This window comes from Dryas octopetala, chromosome 1, assembly GCF_963921425.1.
Source record: "Dryas octopetala chromosome 1, drDryOcto1.1, whole genome shotgun sequence".
Classification (NCBI taxonomy): Eukaryota; Viridiplantae; Streptophyta; class Magnoliopsida; order Rosales; family Rosaceae; genus Dryas; species Dryas octopetala.
This window is the reverse complement of record NC_141366.1, coordinates 27,274,137-27,283,982: the sequence shown is the minus strand read 5'-3', so window position 1 is coordinate 27,283,982 and position 9,846 is coordinate 27,274,137. Positions and strand designations below refer to the sequence as shown.

Sequence of the window (9,846 nt, the reverse complement as noted above, 5' to 3'; positions counted from 1 at the left end):
CAAGTGCACGAATCGCATCACTAGCAAAGCGTACAAGCACAAGGTCGATCCCACAGGGAATGGTTAATACACAACAAATCAATTCAATTAATCAATAGAATAACTAAATGGGGGGTTTTGGAAAGATGGAAACACACACACACATCACCACACGCACACACCCTTTATTCTATCTTGTAATGTTAAGTTTTCAGTTTCAAATCAGATAAGCATGCAATAACTATCCAAGGCTAATGACAGTTAATTTGAACACAACATATTAAAGTTTGACTGCTAAAAAGGTTTGGCTAGTTACTTTCTCGCAATTGTTCTCCGAATGCATAAACTAAGAGCTTCTTGGGCCTTCCTTAGCCAGTTAACCTACATGTTCCCTAGTTCAAGCTAAGGCAGCTGTTACTCATGCAGGAGTCATTAAGTTTTATGAGAACGTCAAACATGCACAACATATAAGCTTTGACTATTTCCTTATAGAGGTCACCCAACCCCACTACCAAGAATAATCCCTTATTCCCTTGTTACTTTTGGTTTAGTGTCTTTGACTATTTCACAGCTAAACCTAACAAATAAACTAGATGCAATTACCCTAAGGTGGCCAGTCAAAGGATGCAAACAACTAGTGACGGGTTCTAATAGATAGTGGAAATTTAATACGTGCAAATATCAAACTAACAGACCAAGAGACGGATAAACGATTTGTTAAAGCATGCAAATCCAATAATCAACCTACAACTAACATGCAAGATAGAATAAATAAACCTACATAATTAAAATAGAAAAGAAAATCTGAATAACATAAATAATTTTCCAATCCATGTTGGAAAGCAAACTAATTAAACAAAACAATTAAAAACTAGAATCAAACAAAAGAAATAAGAATTCCAAAACAAAAGTAAAAGAACATCCCTAGAGAGTGGCAGCGGTGGCGGCACAAGGTGGCAGCAGCAGCGGCACAAGGTGGCAGCGGCTCGACACCTTCCTCCTCCTTCGGTTCAGCAGAAAAATAAAGAGAGAGAGAGATGATGGTGCCTACGGCAAGGGAAGAGAAATAATGGGGGCTGCTAGGGTTCCTAGGCTGCGTGAGAAAAGAAAGAGAGAGAAAGGAGGCTAGGGTATTGGCGGCTACAAGAGAGAGAGAGAGAACAGCTAGGGTTTCTGGAATTTCAGAGAGGAGATCCCTCTCTTTGAGCTATAAAGATATATTTATAGAGGAGAGTGGGGCTGAGATTTCTCTTTCTCTTCAATGTGGGATAAGTGCATTCCTTGCACACCAAGACTTATAATTTTCGGCCAAGCATGGGCCTTGGGCTGATTTGGGCTCTTTTTTGGGCGTAACTCCCTTTTCAGCTCGCGGAACTGCTGCGCTACCTCCACTAAAATGACCATATCTTGAGCTAGAAAACTCGGAATCGAAATCCGTAAAATCTCCTGCGAAGCTAACATCCGTATCTTTCCAACCATATATGGCATGCTACCTGATTCGTTCTGGAGAATTACAAAATTGCTGTCGAAATTGGTGCTCTATTTTCCAGGGTTTTGACTTCTTTTTCAGCTAGGATTCCTTGGGCTTTCTCTTTGTAGGCGTGATGGGCTAGGGTTTCCTTTAAAAGAACATGGGCTGGCTGCAACAAGAAAGTGGCGTGATGGACTTTAGGGATGCATGGCTTGCATGGCTTGGGCTCTACAGTTGGCGCATGGCTTGCATGGCATGCGCATGCATGCATGGGCTGCCACCTCACCATTCTTGTGGATTTCGACTTTACCTAGGCCCAAAGCCCAATTGACTTACCCTTGACCATTGACTTTGACTTCCAATTTTACCCTTCTATCCCTCTTGGATTCGAATTCATTCCTCCATCTGATTCCATGGATGTCCACCACCTTCTAGAAGCTTCTGGAACCTTGACTTGATTGAGTTGACTTTGACCATCCTTTCCTAGTCCAACTAGGATTTCTTGTAAATGAAAGATTCCTTATCCATTTTGCCTTCTCGTAATGACCATATTGCCCTTGGAGTCTTCTAGTGTCATTAGGACTCCTTTCCCAAGCAGGGTTAGGTTTCCTAGTTCATCCAGGAATTCCTGTTCCAATCAGGATTTCTCATTTCTGGCTCGAGAATGATGGTTCTGGACTTGATGTTTCCTAGTGTGACTAGGAATCCTCATTTGACTAGGATTTTAGCTTTTTTCCTAGTTTGACCAGGAATTGACCCATTTTTCTAGTTTGACTAGGAAATGTCCAAAAACGGCTCCATTTGCTCCTATTTCCTATTTATGCTTCATTCGACCTAAAAACACAAAAACAAGACAACAGACACAAAAAGATCAAGTTCTAACACTCAAGGTTAGGGAGTTAGTATCATAAAATAGCATAAAATGAACACTCATCATCACACTAGGAAACATCAAGTTCAGAACCATCATTGCAGAGCCAGAAATGTGAAATCCTGATTCGAACAGGAAATCCTGGTTGAACTAGGAAACCTAACCCAACTAGGGAAAGGAGTCCTAATGACACTAGGAGACCCCAGGGCTAATATGGTCATTACAAGAAGTCGAAATGGATAAGGAATCTCTCATTTTCAAGGAATCCTAGTTGCACCAGGAAATGTTAGTCAAAGTCAACTCTACAAAGTCAAGGTTCCAGAAGCTTCTAGAAGGTGGTGGACATCCATGGAAATGAATGGAGGGAAGAAATGAATTTGAATTCAAATGGAAATGAGGGACAAAATGGGAAGTCAAAAGTCAAGGGCCCATGGTGTTGATATGTTTTCTTAGAATAAAATAAACAATCACTTCATTCTAAGTTTACTCGCAAGTGCACGAATCGCATTAGTAGCAAAGCGTACAAGCACGAGGTCGATCCCACAGGGAATGGTTAATATACAACAAATCAGTGCAAATAATCAATAGAATAACTAATGGGGGGTTTTGAAAGATGGAAACACACGCACACATCACCACACGCACACACACCTTATTCTATCTTGCAATGTCAAGTTTTCGGTCTCAAATCAGATAAGCATGCAATAACCATCCAAGGCTAATGACAGTTAATTTGAACACAACATATTAAAGTTTGACAGCTAAAAAGGTTTGGCTAGTTACTTTCTCGCCATTGTTCTCCTAATGCATAAACTAAGAGCTTCTTGGGCCTTCCTTAGCTAGTTAACCTACATGTTCCCTAGTTCAAGCTAGGGCAGCTGTTACCCATGCAGGAGTCATTAAGTTTTATGAGAACGTCAAACATGCACAACATATAAGCTTTGACTATTTCCTTATAGAGGTCGCCCAACCCCACTACCAAGAATAATCCCTTATTCCCTTGTTACTTGTGGTTTAGTGTCTTTGACTATTTCACAGCTAAACCTAACGGATAAACTAGATGCAATTACCCTAAGGTGGCCAGTCAAAGGATGCAAACAACTAGTGACGGGGGTTTTAATAGATAGTGGAAATTTAATATGTGCAAACATCAAACTAACAGACCAAGAGACGGATAAACGATTTGTTAAAGCATACGAATCCATTAATCAACCTACGACTAACATGCAAGATAGAATAACTAACCTACATAATTAAATAAAACAAATAAAAGAAATAAAACAGCAGCAAGTAAACAAAGTCCCAATTCATGATTGCAAAAGGAAATCAGAAACGCAACTTAAATGAACCTAGAAGCATAAACTAAACAACTACCTTAAAGTGCATCAATTAAATGAAATCAGAAACGCAAAATTAAAGAAACTAAAAGCATAAACCAATGGAAATCAGCAACATGAATTCAAAGCAATAAGAGGTAAATAACAAAATCAGATTGCAAGATTAAATAACAACTAACTAAAATCAGAACCAAAACTATAAAATAAATAAAAAGACAACCAAATTAAACCAGCAATTTAATTTAATAAAATCAGTAACATGATCCAACAATAGAAATTAAAAGGAAAAGGAAAACAAAAATCAGAGATGCAACAAGTGGGGGCTGCGGCAAGGAGGGAGAAGAAGGAAGCACCAGCACAAGCAATTGGCTCACGGCAAGGTGAGCTTGGGCTTGTGGCAGCAGGTGATCCTCCCCTCTCAATGTCACGCCACCCTCTTCCTAAGTCCCTCTCTGAATTTGGCTCACCTTACAAGAGAAATAATAGTTGAAGCTAAAAACCCTAAAACAGAAAAATAAACTAGGAGAGAGAAGAGAGAATTCGGCTGGAGGAGGGGAGAAAGAATCAATCCTAAAGTCTGAATAAGAGGGGGTTTAAATAGGAGAAGCTTTCCTTGAGAGCCAAGGAAAGCTAGTTGCGGCTGGCTAGGGTTTCTCTCCTAGTGCCTTGCGGCTTCAGCTAGGTCCAGCTGGACTAGGCCTTGGCGTGATGGGCTGCTCCCTTTTGGGCTTGAGTGGCTCACGCCTAGCCTAGCTAGGGTCCCTCCTTGGCGCATGGGCTGGTAGTCTTGGGCTTTGGGCTTGCATGTTGGGCTTCCATGTTGGGCTTCAGTAGCTTGCACAAGATGGGCTAGGGTTTCACTCCATGGGCTTCCATCTTGGGCTTGCGCATGGCCTCTTCCTTGCTAGGGTTTGCATGGCATGCATGCGCATGCATGGGCTGCCATCTTCCTCCTTGCGTGTGGCTTTTGGGCTGCTAGGGTTTGGGCCCATGCATGTGCATGCATGGCCCACTTGGTTCGGCATCCCTAGGGCCCATGGGCCCTCCACTTTTGACTTCCCATTTTGCCCCTCATTTCCATTTGAATTCAAATTCATTTCTTCCCTCTATTCATTTCCATGGATTTCCACCACCTTCTGGAAGCTTCTGGAACCTTGAAAAACATTTCCTGGTGCAACTAGGATTTCTTGGAAATGATAGATTCCTTATCCGTTTCGACTTCTCGTAATGACCATATTGCCCCTGGGGTCTCCTAGTGTCACTAGGACTCCTTTCCCTAGTTGGGTTAGGTTTCCTAGTTCGACCAGGAATTCCTGTTTGAATCAGGATTTCACATTTCTGGCTCCGCAATGATGGTTCTGGACTTGATGTTTCCTAGTGTGACTAGGAATCCTCATTTGACTAGGATTTCTGCACTTTTCCTGATTTGACCAGGATTTCACTCGTTTTCCTGGTTTGACCAGGAATTGTCCCAAAATGGCTCCATTTGCTTCTTTTTCTCATTTCTGCTTCATTTGACCTGAAAACACAAAAACAAGACAAGAAACACAAAATAGCGAGTTCTAACACTCTAGGTTAAGGAATTAGTATCATAAAGTGATGCAAAATGCACACTCATCACACCCCCAAACTTAGATTTTGCTAGTCCTCGAGCAAATAAAGGAAAGAAAAGACTCAAAACTGACTCCAACATCCCAACAACTGAATTCATGCGCACAACCATTAATCACATAAAATAGCAAGGCATATAAATGATATTCTTCAAATTCTAATAACATTTCAAATAACATACCTCACTCCTCTATTGTCATATAGGCCATCCTTGACACAAATCCAAGTCTTAGACAAACAGAACTAAATCAATACATACATAATAGATTCAACTCCAATTCTTACTATGGCATACTCTCAATGATAAACACTCAAGAATTGGGTTGATATGTGCACTCAAAAGTATATGTGAGAGAAAATATGTAACAAAAGCAATTAGCTCACATATGTACATGAAATAAAGGCACATTTAGAAAGAAATACTGATCTCATGAAAGGAATACAAATGCTTGAAATAGAATCAATAACCATAGGCTCCCTTCTTAAATAGACTCCACATAAGTATAATACACACCTCTTGAGATCAGCTAGGGCTTTAAATAGGGTTGTAATGAAGGCTTAGGCTAGGATAGGGTATTGAAATGAAAAGGAAAACACAAAGGGCTAATTTCAAGGAATTGCAAGCACCAATAGAACATTCTGAGGTACACTTTGCTTCTTTGCACTTCATAGCTTAACTTGAGCTCTTTTTGCTCACTTTTTCTTTTCTTCTTTTGAAACCGTCCCATTTCTTTTCTTTGATTTCTTTTTCTTTTTCTTTTCTTTGGGTACGGCATACATACTTTTCTAACACATTTTTGTACAAGCTATGCATTTTCACTTCTTTTTCACCTCAATCAACATATAGACAGCTTGCAACACCATAAAAAGGGTAAAACGGATGAAAGGGGTGGTACACCCCCAAACTTAGGGTTTGGTATGGGGTAACAAAGAAAACGGCTTAAAAGGCTCAAAATGGGTAACTAAGGATAAAACATGTAATGGGTAGGCTTTCAGGCTATGGGGTACACAAACAGGGCCTAAATTCATTTCTCAAGAGTTATGCAAATACGGCATGCTTTGTGTACACAAGAAAAGAGTTCTAGCTCATTGATTCAAGATTATGCATATTCCAAGCAAATGACCAAATGAAAGATAATGAGATCAAAACAACGACTTATATGACAATGATAGAATCAGAGTGGCGCGCAACACTCAAGAATTGAAGAACAGGGCTCAAAAGCTCACTTAGGTCATGCAAGTCTACTCTATTATGCATATAATCATTAGTAATGCTAATCACAACCTAAATTCATATCAACAAGGCCAAATGACATAGAATTGCAAGATATGTTATGGAACACTATTAGAATGAAAAGAACACCAAATATACACACAATACTAAAACATGCTCATAACAATCATGCACACTCAAATCAATTAGTTGGGGACTCAAAATAACCTGAAACAACCAAAATGACTCAAAAACTTTTTGTTTTTAAAACAATGTCGCACACTTCCAAAGAATCACATCCATCACTAAGGTGAATGAGATCTAATGAAAACGTGCATTTTGATGTGGGTTGTGACACCCTAAGTTTAAAAACAAAGGAAAAAGTTTTTTCCTAACCTAAAAACACCTAAAAACACTAAAAACGAAAAATTTTTTTCTTTTTCTAAAAACGCTCAAAAACACTTAAAACACTCTAAACACTTGTTTTAACCTAAAAACACTAACAAATGACAATTGCCCTTCCCCCCACACTTAAATGATACATTGCCCTCAATGTATATGAAATAAATGCAAGAATGATCAAATTAAGCGAAACGGGAAATTGCAAATATCCAAAATCAAATAAACACACCAAAACAAGAAATTGACTTATGAAGCGAAATAAAGAAACTGTTTACTTGCATACGCAAGCGTGGACACTCCAAGGGTAGGCGCGGCCTCCTTGGTCCTCAATGACTTCTCCTCCATTATTCGAAACTAAAAACTTGGGTTGCCTCCCAATAAGCGCTTGTTTTTCTGTCTTCAGCCTGACATTGCCATCTCCTTTACTTGCGTTCTTTCCTCTTCCTCTTGCCATTGCTGCTTTCGGCATTCTTTAGGATCGAACTGAGGAAGCTCTCCATCTCGGACTTCTCCTCTCCATAAAAAGTGACCTCCTCGTTTTCTGGCATCTCGGAAGTGAGCACATACAACTCTCGCTTGGCGTAGTGCCGAATTGTCATGGCGCTCTCCAATGCTTTGTACTCCATGTTAGAGGTGCACAAAAATGGTCTCCCAAGAATAATAGAGACATCGCCCGGAATTGTCGGCACATCTAGCACTATGAAATCAGAGGGGATTAGTAATTTACGACATTTAACCAAAACATCCACAAGCATACCACAAGCTTCTTGGGCTGAAGAGTTGGCGAAGCGAATGTTCACATCAGCTGGTTGCAAATCAGCCTCTTTGAATCCAAGCCTCTCGAACACAACCAGCGGCATGACATTGATAGCTGCACCACTGTCAATTAAGGCACTAGTGATCTTATGCTCCCCTATGCTGCATGATATGACCAACGAGCCCGGATCCTTCTTCTTGCTTGGAAAAGATGCAAAGAGATAACCACGAATCTCCCTAGGAACATTGTGACTATGCCCTTGCTTCTCAACCTTCTTCTCAATAGATTTCAACTCCCTCATGGTTGCTGGAAATTTGGTGATGTCGATGTCCGGAATGAGGGGAATCTCACGTGTATCCTTATGCTCTTCAGTCATTTCCGGATCCTCCTCTTCCTCACTATCACTGATCTCAATTACTTCCTTCACCACCTTAGTTTTGACCATTCTAACTCTTTTTCTTGGAGTAGTCCTCAAAATAGCATTTACATGCTCCTCATTCTTCGGGTTGACGATGGGCTGACTTGGCAACTTCCCCTTCTCTCTCTGACCCAAAGTAGTGGCAATCTGACCCATTTGACTCTCCAAGTGTGCAATAGCCTTCGAATTGGCTTGCATCTGCTGTTCGGTACGGTTCATGAAGGCATTGGTGCTTTGGGCAAGGGAAGTGGTGCTTTGAGCAATCTGAGCAATCTTGTCCTCCAAACTAGACCTCTCGGCATTAGGGTGCACATACGGCTTGTTGGTGCTCCCACTAGCTTGCTGTCCATTGTTGTTGCTCCACCTGAAATTAGGGTTGTTCTTCCATCCAGGGTTATAAGTGTTAGAAAATGGATCATATGGCACCCTAGGATAATTCCCAACCTGGTTCACTTGTTCCACGTCACCCCCTTGTCCTTGCGCACTCATCATCTTTTCTTGAGCCATAGATAACTTCTGCACCATAGTCTTGATTTCCAAAATCTGTCCCTCCATGGTGTTTGGCACATCAGCTACCTCATACAACCCTCTCTTTGGTCCTCCTCTTGCACGATTGGAATCCCATTGTTGAGAACTCAAAGAAAGCGACTCAAACAATTCTGTAGCCTCATCCTCCGTTTTAGACATAAACGCACCACCACATGCCGAATCCACCTTGGCTTGGTCTCTCTCCAACAATCCCTGATAAAAACAACAAATCACATACCAAGGAGATAAGTTGTGGTGTGGGCAGCTAGTAAGTAACTCATTGAATCTGTCCCAAGTCTCATGGAATGGTTCGTCCGCCTTTTGCACAAATCCAAGGATCTCCTTCCGAATCGAATTAGTCTTGGAAATGGAATAGAACTTGTTCAAAAACTTGCTCGAAAGATCATCCCATGTCGAAATGGAACCACTGGGCAGCGAATACAACCACCTCTTTGCCTTGTCCTTAAGCGCAAAAGGGAACATCCTCAAACGGTACTGATCAGCATTCAGGCCCCTCAATTGTGCGGCTTCACAAACCCCGGAAAACTCCTTCAAAAAGTGGATCGGATCCTCCCCATTCAGCCCATGGTAGCTCGGCAACAAATGAATCTGACCACTCTTGATTTCGAAATCAGTGGCTATGGTGGCATACCGAATGCATGATGGTTGAGTGGGCAGCGAAGGTGCTGAAAAATGGCTCAGGGGCTGCGGCACTATCTCATTTGCTTCAGCCATGTCGACACTCTCAGTCTCTTCACTACTCGAATCTGATGCACTAGGTTGCGGGCTGACTTGTGATGCACCTAAAGCTTCGTTCTTGAGCCTCTCTAACCTAGCAACAAGATCAGGGTTCATAAACACACCTAATTAAGAGAAAAACACACAATCAGTAGAAAGAATGCATATAAAGGCATGGCATTTATTAAAAACTAAAAATTAACAAAAACTGAAATCTAACTAATATAACCTAATTCTAATGACTAATTACACCAATTCATTGATATTAGACACCATTCCCCGGCAACGGCGCCAAAAACTTGTTGATATGTTTTCTTAGAATAAAATAAACAATCACTTCATTCTAAGTTTACTCGCAAGTGCACGAATCGCATTAGTAGCAAAGCGTACAAGCACGAGGTCGATCCCACAGGGAATGGTTAATATACAACAAATCAGTGCAAATAATCAATAGAATAACTAATGGGGGGTTTTGAAAGATGGAAACACACGCACACATCACCACACGCACACACACCTTA

General features: G+C 41.0%; 1 non-coding gene across 1 annotated transcript; it reads left to right on the top strand.

Moving 5' to 3' along the window:
* The first annotated feature begins 8,834 nt into the window (after nucleotides 1-8,834).
* LOC147299484 (small nucleolar RNA R71) lies at nucleotides 8,835-8,940 on the top strand. Its single transcript, XR_015120141.1, has one exon. It is a non-coding gene; the product is annotated as a small nucleolar RNA R71 (small nucleolar RNA).
* Nucleotides 8,941-9,846: the final 906 nt, after the last annotated feature.